Genomic DNA, 12,910 nt, shown 5'->3' with positions numbered 1-12,910 from the left:
ATGGTAAATGGATATTTTATCCTATTTTTTGTGTTTGTGAAAGCTATATGCTTTTATGGTTTCATCAACCGAATAACGTATTTTGATGGTGGTTTGTGTTTTTTAGAATTGATGCAGCTTTGATTTCACATTTTCTGGCAGCTTTGAGTACTAATTTATTTTTTGTTTTTGCTTTTTCGATTTTGGCAGGAATCTTCGTTGTATGCCACACTGTCCTTCACGATGACACTCCTGAGCACACTTTTGAGGACAATAATTCGGGGTGCTGCTCTTTCTCCCATGATGCACGATGGAACAAGGAAGGGTTTTCTTGCTAAACTGACACATCAACAAACCACGGGTCGAACTTTGTGTTTCTCTCTCAGCCTAATGAAAGAAGAAACCAAGACACACCTTCCTCAGGAGCTGGACCCAGATGGATGGAAGACTTTGTCGAAATCCGACCCTTCTGATGATGATGGCGAGATACATCTAGAGCAGGAAGAAGACCCTTTGACCACTATGAGAGAGTTGGTAGAGATGGTAGAGAGGTTAGCAGGCAAAATGGTCCCAGAAAATATCAGTGAAGAGCAGTTGAGAGTACTTATGGAACTGCCCACAAAATCCTCCAGGAAGACATTTTTAAAACACTTATTAATCAAGGAAGGTCATAAGAAATCCAGGAAGGAAAAGTTTAAGGAAATAAGGAAAGAAGAATCCGAACACGCAATAGAAAAAGAAGATGAAACTGACGTCAGAAACACAGTAGCTACATGTCGCAAAGGGAACTGGAGAACACTGTGAATCAGTTAATGGAAAGTGAAGGCTGGAACAGGAGGTCACCTGACCCTTTCCATATTCATTTCTGCAATCTTCAGAGAGATGGATCTTATCATAAAGAGTTAGTAAAACGTTACCAAGGTGCTTGAGTAAGATTGTTTTTGACTAGTAAAGAGAAGTCGTACATTGATATTTTTCCTGCACATGAACTTGTTTATTTGACTGCTGACTCTCCCAATGTAATGAAGACATTTAAGCATGATGAAGTTTACATAACTGGCTCTTTGGTGGACAAGAGTCAGCAGACTGCCCTATAGTTGGCAAATGCAAAGCGGTTAACACTTGCAACTCTTAGACTTCCGCTTGAAAAGTACCTGCAGTGGGAAATTGGTGCTAAAAACCTCACTCTGGACCAGATGATTCGCATTTTGTTGACTCCAAAGGACACTGGGGACTGGAAAAAGGCTTTAGAGTTTGTCCCAAAAAGAAAACATGATGGCTTTGTAGATCCTTCAAAATACCAAGGCAAACAAACCGTTCTAAAAAGAAAGAAAGGTTATGACTTTGGCACTAGTAGCAAAAAGGTTTCAAAGTCCGCTGCAAAGGATGCAACTTTGCAAACTACTCAAAAGAAATGGTGGGAAAAATATGACAAATCAATTTAAGGGAATTAAATGTCTTCAAAGAAAACATTTCTATGGGCATCATCATTGATTTGATAAACCAGCAAGCGTGAAAGCCTAATTGGGGGTAGAAGCATTCAAAATAAAGTCACAAAGTGTATAGGAGCAGGCTATATATGATACTTACATTGTGAGGGCACAGTGGTTGTTTGTGCTTTGACAAAAAGAAACCTAGCTGTTAGCATTTTGATCGGACCTATTCCAAGTAATCTAAGTAAATCCGCCCAAGTCACCTGGTTACCATAAACCTCAAATATTTGTCATTTCGAAATCCCCTTAAAATAATGAAGTTAGTAACAAAAATGTTTTGCAGACATTTGTTACGTGGCAATATTAAGGTTCCTTGTACTTCAACTACCAAACTTTGATAAAAGTAGACTCTATGATTTTGACATTAGTTTTCTCATAGTAACAGTTTTCAAATATATTTCTCTACAAGCCTATTATTCCTGTCCTTATGCAGTCATAGTTCCATATTGTATTCTTGTTGAGAATTGTTTGTCACCTTTCATGTTTACTGATATGACAACCACTGGCTTGTTCTCCATTTTAATGGAAAGGCCCCATTTATTGTGTACCACACAGGTTAATGTTGCATTACTTGCCATGCTTTCTCTCCTTCCTCTAAATTTCCCTTTCACCAGTTTTAGGAGTTTTCGCTGCATATAAGCATAATCTAATGAGTGCTAATTGAAGTAGTCTGATAGCCAATTGCACAAAAGTCAACTAAACAAAGGCCTTGGTATTTAGTACAAAATGAACTGTAATGCTTTTCTGCTGTGACCACCTCTTCAGCACTGTACTTTATGCTGTACTCATATGTTCTCCACCACGGATAATTAGCATCATCTTGATTCATATGTGTTGCTTAGAATGCTTTCTTGAGAAGTGAAAAATATAAAAACCTTTGTAGCTGTGGTTGATTAAAGCACATCTACAAAGTTATTTAAAAAAAGAGAGCACCTGGTCTGCCATTTCTGTATGCACTGTTGTGACATTCCTGTACTCTGCTTGGTATTTGTCTTTACCTTATCTATGACTATCCCTTGGAATCACAGCTGAATAACATTTTCATTGAATCATTTACATAATTAGATCCATATATACAAAATTAGCAAAGATTAAATTATTGTTAAATATTATGCATAGATTTGCCTAAATTGCTTGAAGTCAACATGGTAGCAAGATCATTTTTTACCCATTTTTCAAATAAGTAAACATCTATTGTGGCTAAATGTTTGTATTGAATTTTATGGTTACATATTTGATTGCATCATCTGATAGCTGGCTAAAGTAACACTGAACCGTTACAATAGATTCCACTTATAACTTCCCCCACTTCTCCTTTACCAACCATGAAATGTTCTAAAGTGGTAATTGCCGTGTGTGTTGTCGTGCAGAGACTACCACTTTCAAGGATCAAAGTTTGGTAATTGTGTTTGATGTAGCCGGATAGTTTTCAGCATGTCTTCTTTCTGATCTCGGATGATAGTTGGTGAATAGTGCCTAGTCATTCTCATAACGTTCCACTTTGCTCCCCAAGGACCTGGTGAGTTGCGAATCCCTACCTTTCCCCAGAGAAATGTTAGCCTAACTTGCAGCACATAGAGCCAGGGACAGTTGTCTACTCTTTAATGAGTGTGATGGGAGTGCCTGCCTGTTAGCAACTCCCTGAAGCATGTAAGCCAGAAATCCAGGGACCGTGGTCTGAAAGACAGTATCAGCCGCATCCAAAACCTCTACTCAGAATAGATGGAGTTTTGAACAATGCCATAGTAGATTTCCCAATGTTCTAGTCCCTCCACAACCTCAACAACATTAGTTCAATTGGTGCTTGTTCCACTCATGGTGTTTAACTGGTGCATAGTAACAGTATAGAGCTAGCTTGAAAATGGACTCCTGTGTGGGTATGTTCCTCACCAAATTATGTGCCCTAGTGTAATTAAGGCTTTCCCATTCTTTTTGTATGGGTGATTGTCCCAACTCATTCCTCCACCTTTTTTGTTCCAATGTTGTTTCTGTGATGTTGGGGTTTTGAATAAATGTGTATAATTCAGAAATCAAAAGTATGTCCTGACTTTAGTACCGAGCCACCTCTCATGTTCATTAGGTTATCTACTAACTATAGGTTAAACGGATTGGTGTGACGTCCAATACCTAATCTGATAGTAATGTTATACCTTAGTCTCAGGAATGTTAGATTCATTCTTGAGAGCCTCAAAGAGTTAACTTTTGTACCGTTTTATAGGACTCCCACACAAATGGATTCTCTTCCAGGGCAAGTCTAAAAGATTAATTTCACACCAATGGTGAGTATCATGAGGGGAATGTGATCAAGTTTGATCTGTAAGCTGCTCTCTCTTCCAATTTTCTAGAGTGGTCCTGGTGACAGATTAGAAGTATAGTACGGGGGTAGAGGAAGACACTGTAATAAATACAAGGTCTTCAGTTTAGTGGATATTTTCTGCTATCTGTCCAAAACATGAAAGGCTCATAATATTCCAGGAGGAGCCCACAGTTGACTGTTCAGTTGCTACAACATAGAGGTAATCTAAATCACTGGATATGTTTCAGATTATATGGATATTGTCTAATATGTGTCAGATGTAGACACAGATGTAAGAAACATGTTCCTCTCTTGATCTATGTCATCTCTGCTAATTGTAGTGAGAAAACTAAGCTGAAGATACTGAAGGAAAGCTTGACAGGGTAGCCCTTTCCCACAACACAGATGTTCAAAGGGAAGGTTACACCACCTCCCCATTGTATACCCTAAATTCCTAAGGTTACAATGTCTCCTGTCTATACTGATGATATTTAGTAATATATACAATTTGAATGGTACCTCAGGGCTTTCAATATCCCCAGATATTTGTTTGCCAACTCCTCTCAACCTTAGAAAAATAACCCATTGTTTTATCTACTTCTGCTACCACACCTGTAAGAAGAATCATCAATAACTCTTTAACTACAAGAACTTTTCCTGAAGACCTGAAAAAGGCATACATAAGTCAGTTATTAAAGAAAATAAACCTAGACCCGCATGACCCCAACAACTACAGACCAGTTACAAGTGGACATTTCCTGGGCAAACCAATAGAAAGAGCAATATTTGCTCAGATGTCACAATTCATTGAAGACAACTCCATATTTTGAGACTACTAATCTGGATTCCGCCCAGGAAGAGGCACTGAATTGGCACTCATTGCAATCTGGGATGATCTTGAAAACACAGTCGACCCCAATAGAGTTGCTGCACTACTTCTCTTGGACCTCTCAGGTGCCTTTGATACTTTTGACCATGACACCCTGTAAGGAAATGCCTCCTTGGCATGGTTACCCCCTGACTTTTTGACTTTGCTGATGCCAAGTTATGATTTGAAAGTGTGCTGAGGCCTGCTAATCAGGCCCCAGCACCAGTGTTATTTCCCTAACCTGTACCTTTGTTTCCACAGTTGGCACACCCTGGCATCCAGGTAAGTCCCTTGTAACTGGTACCCCTGGTACCAAGGGCCCTGATGCCAGGGAAGGTCTCTAAGGGCTGCAGCATGTCTTGTGCCACCCTGGGGACCCCTCACTCAGCACAGACACACTGCTTGCCACCTTGTGTGTGCTAGTGGGGATAAAATGACTAAGTCGACATGGCACTTCCCTCAGGGTGCCATGCCAACCTCACACTGCCTATAGGTATAGATAAGTCACCCCTCTAGCAGGCCTTACAGCCCTAAGGCAGGGTGCACTATACATAGGTGAGGGCATGAGTGCATGAGCACTATGCCCCTACAGTGTCTAAGCAAAACCTTAGACATTGTAAGTGCAGGGTAGCCATAAGAGTATATGGTCTGGGAGTCTGTTATGCACGAACTCCACAGCACCATAATGGCTACACTGAAAACTGTGAAGTTTGGTATCAAACTTCTCAGCACAATAAATGCACACTGATGCCAGTGTACATTTTATTGTAACATACACCCCAGAGGGCACCTTAGAGGTGCCCCCTGAAACCTTAACCGACTACCAGTGTAGGCTGACCAGTTTTAGCAGCCTGCCACACACCAGACATGTTGCTGGCCACATGGGGAGAGTGCCTTTGTCACTCTGTGGCTAGTAACAAAGCCTGTACTGGGTGGAGGTGCTTCTCACCTCCCCTGCAGGAACTGTAACACCTGGCGGTGAGCCTCAAAGGCTCACCCCCTTTGTTACAGCGCCCCAGGGCACTCGGAGGGAGAGGGCCACCTGCAGGAGCGACCCCCAGGTGGCCCTCTCCCTTGCCCAGGTGGTGGCTACCCCGAGGATCCCCTCCTTTGCCTGCCTGCATCGCTGAAGAGACCCCTTGGTCTCCCATTGAAACCTATTACGAACCCGACGCCTGTTTGCACACTGCACCCGCCCGCCCCCGTGCTGCTGAGGGTGTACTTTTTGTGCTGACTTGTGTCCCCCCAGTGCCCTACAAAAAACCCCTGGTCTACTCTCCGAAGACGCAGATACTTACCTGCTGGCAGACTGGAACCGGGGCACCCCCTTCTTAATTGAAGCCTATGCGTTTTGGGCACCACTTTGACCTCTGCACCTGACCGGCCCTAAGCTGCTGGCGTGGTAACTTTGGGGTTGCCCTGAACCCCCAACGGTGGGCTACCTTGGACCCAACTTTGAACCCTGTAGGTGGTTTACTTACCTGCAAATCTAACAAACACTTACCTCCCCCAGGAAATTGTTGAAAATTGCCCTGTGTCTAGTTTTAAAATAGCTATATGCCATTTGTGTGAAAACTGTATATGCTATTTTGCTAATTCAAAGTTCCTAAAGTTCCTAGGTGAAATACCTTTCATTTGAAGTATTGTTTGTAAATCTTGAACCTGCGGTTCTTAAAATAAACTAAGAAAATATATTTTTCTATACAAAAACCTATTGGCCTGGAATTGTCTCTGAGTGTGTGTTCCTCATTTATTGCCTGTGTGTGTACAACAAATGCTTAACACTACCCTCTGATAAGCCTACTGCTCGACCACACTACCACAAAATAGAGCATTAGAATTATCTCTTTTTGCCACTATCTTACCTCTAAGGGGAACCCTTGGACTCTGTGCATGCTATTTCTTACTTTGAAATAGTACATACAGAGCCAACTTCCTACATTGGTGGATCAGCGGTGGGGTACAAGACTTTGCATTTGCTGGACTACTCAGCCAATACCTGATCACACAACTAAATTCCCAAAATTATCATAAGAAACTGATTTTTGAAATTTGAGCTATTTTCTAAATTTTTAAAAGTCCTGCTAGGGCCTTGTGTTAGTCCCTGTTAGCATTTCTTTTAGAGTTTAAAAGTTTTGTAAAAGTTTGAAGTAAGTTCTAGAGATAGTTTTAGATTCTTAAAAAGTATTCCAACTTTTAGAAACATAGGGGGTCATTCTGACCTCGGCGGTAAAAGGCGCTTATCGCCGCAACTGGCAAACCGCCAAAAACCTGACATCCACAAAAGTCCGCCACACCAAAGGTCAGCGAAAAACTGGCGATGACCAAACCTCCACCGTCACACCAACAGAAAAACGCCCCTGCCATTATGACCCACGAATCCACGCGGCAGTCTTTCAACCGCGGTATTCCATTGGCGGTACACACCGCCGCGGTCAAAATACACACACCCTTACAAAACACAACCACATTGGACAATTTGAAACACACACACCTGATACACATACAAACAACACTCCCACACACCCAATACAATATAAAACACACACCCACATCACCCAAAAACCCCTTCAAAAAAAAAATTCGACAGAAAGCCAGAGATAGACAGCACTGCTTAGACAACACCATCACACAGAGGCAAACCACACCATCACCCACACAATATCCACACACAAAACACCACACATCACCACACTCACCACACTCATCAACACATACATCACCCCACACCTCACCCACATCACCCTATGGCACCCCAAAGACACCCCCGGTTCTCAGACGCCGAACTCCGGGTCATGGTGGAGGAAATAGTTCGGGTAGAGCCCCAGCCCTTCGGGACACAGGTGCAGCACACCACCATTGCCAGGAAGATGGAGCTATGGCAAAGGATAGTCGACAGGGTCAACGCTGTGTGACAGCATCCACGAAATCGGGATGACATCAGGAAGCGCTGTAACGACCTACGGGGGAAGGTGCATTCCATGGTATCAAGGCACAACATCGCGGTGCAGAAGACTGGCGGCGGACCCCCACCTACTCCCCCAGAATTTACAGCATGGGAGGAGGAAGTCTTGCACATCCTGCATCCTGAGGGCCTCGCAGGAGTAGGCGGAGGAAAGGACTCTGGTAAGTCAAATCTTAACTACTTCTTCCCACCCCCACCCCACCTGCATGCCAGCACATACCCCCACCCTCACCCCCACCCCATCACACCTACTCCCTGCAAATGGCTCACCATCACAACCCACCCATCCCAACACCAAGATCTGCATGTGTCCACAAAGCATGGACACCCATCACCAAAGCATGCCCACTGCACATACACATCTCCACCACAAGCCACCCTCACAAACGCCCACACACAGGAATGCCAGCCCTGGGATACACGGACACCCACCCATTGACCGATATGGCACACACTGAAGCAATAACCATACCTCTATACCCCTGCAGGACCCGAACGCCACCACACCGCCCAGGAGGGTCCAGAAATGTCCATCCCACCCCCAGAAGAGGCCACCAGTGATGACAGCAGCTCTGTCTCCCTGGACCCAGATGACCAGCCCGGACCATCGGGGACCTCAGGACAGTCGGTTCCCCTCACACAGCCACAGGCCACAGCAGACCCAACCCCCTCTTGGAACACCAGCACAGCTCCCACCCAGCAGGCCCATGCCTCTGTCTCCAGGACACGTCAATCAGCGGTGTGTCCACCACTACAGGGCACCCAGGTTAACCCACCACCCCAACAACAACAGGGACCTGGGGGCAGTGGTAGTGGGCACACAGTCCAGGGGACAGAGGCACCTGGAAACAGGGGAACTGGGAGGGCTGCTGTGCGACAGGGGGGGGACAGGCCCGGGGAACCCACTCTCCACGAGGCCCTCTCCTCCATCATGGGAGCATACCACCACTCCCAGGAGACGATGGCGACGGTACTGGCCAGGTTCCAGGAGATCCAGGTCATGCAGGAGCAACAGTACATGGGGTTCAGGGAAGAACTTAGAAGCATCAGTTCCGCAATGGGCACCATCGTAGGGGCACTCAACCTGATTGTCACCACATTGCGGGACCATGTGGCACCACAAAGGGCCCCTGTCACTAGCATGGACCAAGAACAGGCAACCACCTCCGCCGGCGCTAGTGGACAGGAGGCCCCCACACAACAACAGGCCACCAGAACCCCACCTCCTGCAGAAGAAGAACCACCCCGCAAGCGGGGCCTGAGATCTCGTAAGAAGACAGAGTAGGATGTCAAGACCCCCGCCAGCAAAGGATACCCCCTGATGTCATCCCACTGTCCCACATTGTCACCCTGTCCAACCTTTAACTGCCCCTACTCCACCTTTCACAGGCATATGGACAATGCACCTGTGAGACTGAAAAGCTGGACTCTGCCATGGACATTCCTCCACCATCACCCATCACCGATTTCCCACCATGTCCCTAAATTCAGCATTTTAATAAAAACACTTATTGCACAAAAACAATCTGGAGTCTGCCTGTACTGTGAACAAATGTATTGAACATAATGCTGCCAAAATGTCCAGTTACACAGTGATGAAAACATACCAATGTCATACAGCTGTAGTCCATGGGGAAACAAAGCAGAGGTCACGCAGTGGGGGCCACATCGCTGAAATTGGAAGGGAAAGTCACAACTCAGTTAACATACATTGGGGGAATAGGCCAGACAGTAGAGAGGCAGGAGATTGTAAGTAATTGTAAAATGCCGGTGTTGAATCTTACCTGTGTGTTATTGAAAATTCTGTAGTATCACTCTGTCCCTGTTGTCTGTGTCGTCCCCGTCGTCTTCCTCCTCTTCACTCTCCACAGGTTCCACCGCTTCCACAACACCACCATCTGGACCATCCTCCTGCAGGAAAGGCACCTGGCTTCGCAAAGCCAGGTTGTGAAGCATACAGCAGGCCACGATGATATGACACACCTTCTTTGGTGAGTACATTAGGGATCCACCTGTCATATACAGGCACCTAAACCTGGCCTTCAGGAGGCCGAAGGTCCGCTCAATCACCCTCCTAGTACGCCCATGGGCCTCATTGTACCGTTCCTCTGCCCTGGTCCTGGGATTCCTCACTGGGGTCAGTAGCCACGACAGGTTGGGGTAACCAGAGTCACCTATTAGCCACACACGGTGTCTCTGAAGTAGTTCCATCACGTAAGGGATGCTGCTATTTCGCATGATGTACGCGTCATGCACTGACCCCGGGTACTTGGCATTTACATGGGAGATGTACTGGTCTGCCAAACAGACCACCTGGACATTCATCGAATGATAACTTTTTCTGTTCCTGTACACCTGTTCACTTCCTCTGGGGGGTACCAAAGCCACATGGGTCCCATCAATGGCACCAATGAACCCGCATGTATTTCATCAGGGCAGACAACACTCTGGATAAAACCTTAGAAAACATAGGCTGAGACATCCCAGATGAAATGGCCACTGTTGTTTGGAATGATCCACTAGCCAAAAAATGGAGTACTGACAGAACCTGCACTAGAGGGGGGATCCCTGTGGGTTGGCGGATGGGTGACATCAGGTCTGGCTCCAGCTGGGCACACAGTTCCTGTATAGTGGCACGGTCAAGTCTGTATGTCAGTATGACATGTCGTTCTTCCATTGTCGACAGGTCCACCAGCGGTCTGTACACGGGAACAGCCCTCCATCTCCTCACAAGTCCCTGTGGACGGTGCGTAGGAAGGACAACATGGAGCCCAGAGTCAATCAACCCACAGGTACGTTCACACAGCTTGCACTGTACACGATTCTCTATGCATTAAATGGCTTGTATGAGTGGCAATGCAAGGCCTAGGCCTGTGTGACGCAGTAGAAATTAAGCCATGTGGGCCTTTGAAATGGCAGCTGCCTGACCTGTGAAGTGTGACAATGTGATGTGAGGTCATTGCGCTGGCGTGGCACACCGTGGCGGTAGGCGGTCGAAGACCGCGGTGCAAAGCCGCATTGGTTAACATTGAACCCTATGGGTTTCAGGAGCCAATGAGGATGTGCGCCGGCGGTCGCGGTACGCACCGCCGCGGTACGCACCGCCGCAGGCGTAACCGCCATTTTCTATCTACTTAATCACTCAAGATCTGATCATCCACAGGAGAGGACCTATACTGCAAGTGCTGCTGTGACCTCGGTCTGGAAGTGACAATGGCTGCTGCGCCTGGGGAAAGGGCCCCTGCCTTCACGTCAGAAGAGTTGGAGACACTCGTGGATGGGGTCCTCCCCTAGTATGCGCTACTCTACGGTCCTCCAGACCAACAGGTTAGTACACTGGGAGCATGCTTAGTGGGCAATGCCTGGGTTGAGTGGGGTGAATGAACGATGGTGGTGAGGGGAGCGAATGAGGAATGCATCGCACGACAGATGAGAGCATGTGCCACATGGCAAGGTTGGGGAGGGTGGGCCACTCACATCGACCATGCAGAAAAGTGATGATGTTTCTTTTCCCACCCTGTACATGTCACATAGGTCAGCGCCCATCAGAAGATCGACATTTGGCGTGCCATCGCCAAGGACGTCCGGGCCCTGGGGGTCCGCAAGAGACGGGACACCCACTGCCGCAAGAGGTGGGAGGACATCCGCCGCGGGAGCAGAAAGACCGCCGAGGCTCTGCTGGGGATGGCCTCCCAACCTAGGAGGGGTGCCACACGGCAATTGACCCCCCTGATGTCCCGGATCCTGGCGGTGGCCTACCCCGATTTGGATGGGCGCGTGAGGACATCACAGCAGACACAAGGGGGTGAGTACCAGCACATTCTGCTATCTTTGTGCGCAGTGGAGGTGCCTGGGTGGGGGAGGAGGGCTGTGGGTATCCTAGGCCAGGGCGATTTCTGTGGGCAAGGCCCCTCCGTGAGGCATGGCCCTGTGCCCCCGCCCCCACCTCTGTAGGGTGCGTAGTACAGCTATTCATGGCCCTGTGTCATCTATGTGTGCAGTTGTCGTCCATAGGCTTGTAGGCCATGTCCCAGTGATTGAGTAGTGTACCCCAAGTGCGCAGCATAGTGCAGTGGGCTTCTGTGTCTGTCCTCTCCGCCAACGGTGTCGCCAATGCATGCACTCAACATGTCTTTCTTTCTTCTCCCCCCCTTTTTTTTGGTCCTCCTGTTCATGTGTGCATTAGCATCATCAGGCGGAGGAGAAGTGGCATCGGCGCATGAGGGAGCTGCATCTCACATGGCCCCGGAGGGCCATGCAACGGACTCCGAGTTCACTAGTGAGACGGAGGGCAAGGGGAGCTCCACAACGGGGACCCGCGGAGACGTCAGCGACACCGACACGTCCTCGGAAGGGAGCTCTCTTGTGGTGGCGGCAACATCCGTGCCCACCGCTACAACAGGTACAGCCGCCACCCAGTGCACCAGCTCCGCCCTCCCAGCAGCCCCTCAGCGTTCGCCCCGTACCCGCTCGCCCAGGAAGGCGGGCATCTCCTTTGCCCCAGGCACCTCAGGCCCTGCCCCAGTTACCCCTGCTGCCCTCAGTGCGGAGATCATTGACCTCCTGAGGACGCTCATTGTTGGGCAGTCTACCCTTTTGAATGCCATCCAGGGTGTAGAAAGGGAGGTGCATCGGAGCAATGCATACCTGGAGGGCATTCATTCGGGTCAGGCTGCCCATCAGCGATCGTTCAATGCTCTGGCCTCAGCACTGACGGCAGCCATTGTCCCTGTCTCCAGCCTCCCTCCTCCAACTCCCTCCACCCAGTCCCACTCCCCTGTTCCTCTGCCTATCCCAGCCACACCTACAGACCAGCCTGCACACACCTCAACACCCAAGGGCAGCTCATCCAGACATAAGCACCACACATCCCACAAGCATTCACCCAAGCAACATCCACATGCAGACATGCCAACAGCCACTGCCGCCTCTGTGTCCCCCTCCTCCTCGTCTCTCTCCTCCCTCCCTGTGACGTCTCCACTCACACCTGCATGCACACCACCATCAGCCAGTACGTCCATCACCAGCACACCCTCCAGTACACTCCGCACAAGTGCAGTCACCACCCCCACTGCCATTTACACGTCCCCTGTGTCCTCTCCCACTGTATCTGCCACCCCCTCTTCCAAACCACACAAACGCAGGCAGCCACCCACCCAACAGCCATCCACCTCACGACAGCCTCCGTCACAAGCACCTGCACCCAAAGACAGCACACTTGACTCTCCTACAACCACATCCTCTTCCTCCACTCCCATACCCACTACAACAACCCGTCACTGTCTTTCTAAATTGATTTTCCTTTCCAA

At 48.1% G+C, this 12,910-nt stretch overlaps 1 pseudogene; it reads left to right on the top strand.

The window, feature by feature from the left end:
• The first annotated feature begins 222 nt into the window (after positions 1 to 222).
• On the top strand, positions 223 to 1,424 carry LOC138293884 (tRNA methyltransferase 10 homolog C-like; annotated as a pseudogene).
• The last annotated feature ends 11,486 nt before the right edge of the window (positions 1,425 to 12,910 follow it).

Source organism: Pleurodeles waltl, chromosome 4_2, assembly GCF_031143425.1.
Source record: "Pleurodeles waltl isolate 20211129_DDA chromosome 4_2, aPleWal1.hap1.20221129, whole genome shotgun sequence".
In the NCBI taxonomy this organism is placed as follows: domain Eukaryota; kingdom Metazoa; phylum Chordata; class Amphibia; order Caudata; family Salamandridae; genus Pleurodeles; species Pleurodeles waltl.
This window is presented reverse-complemented; position numbering and strand designations above follow the sequence as displayed.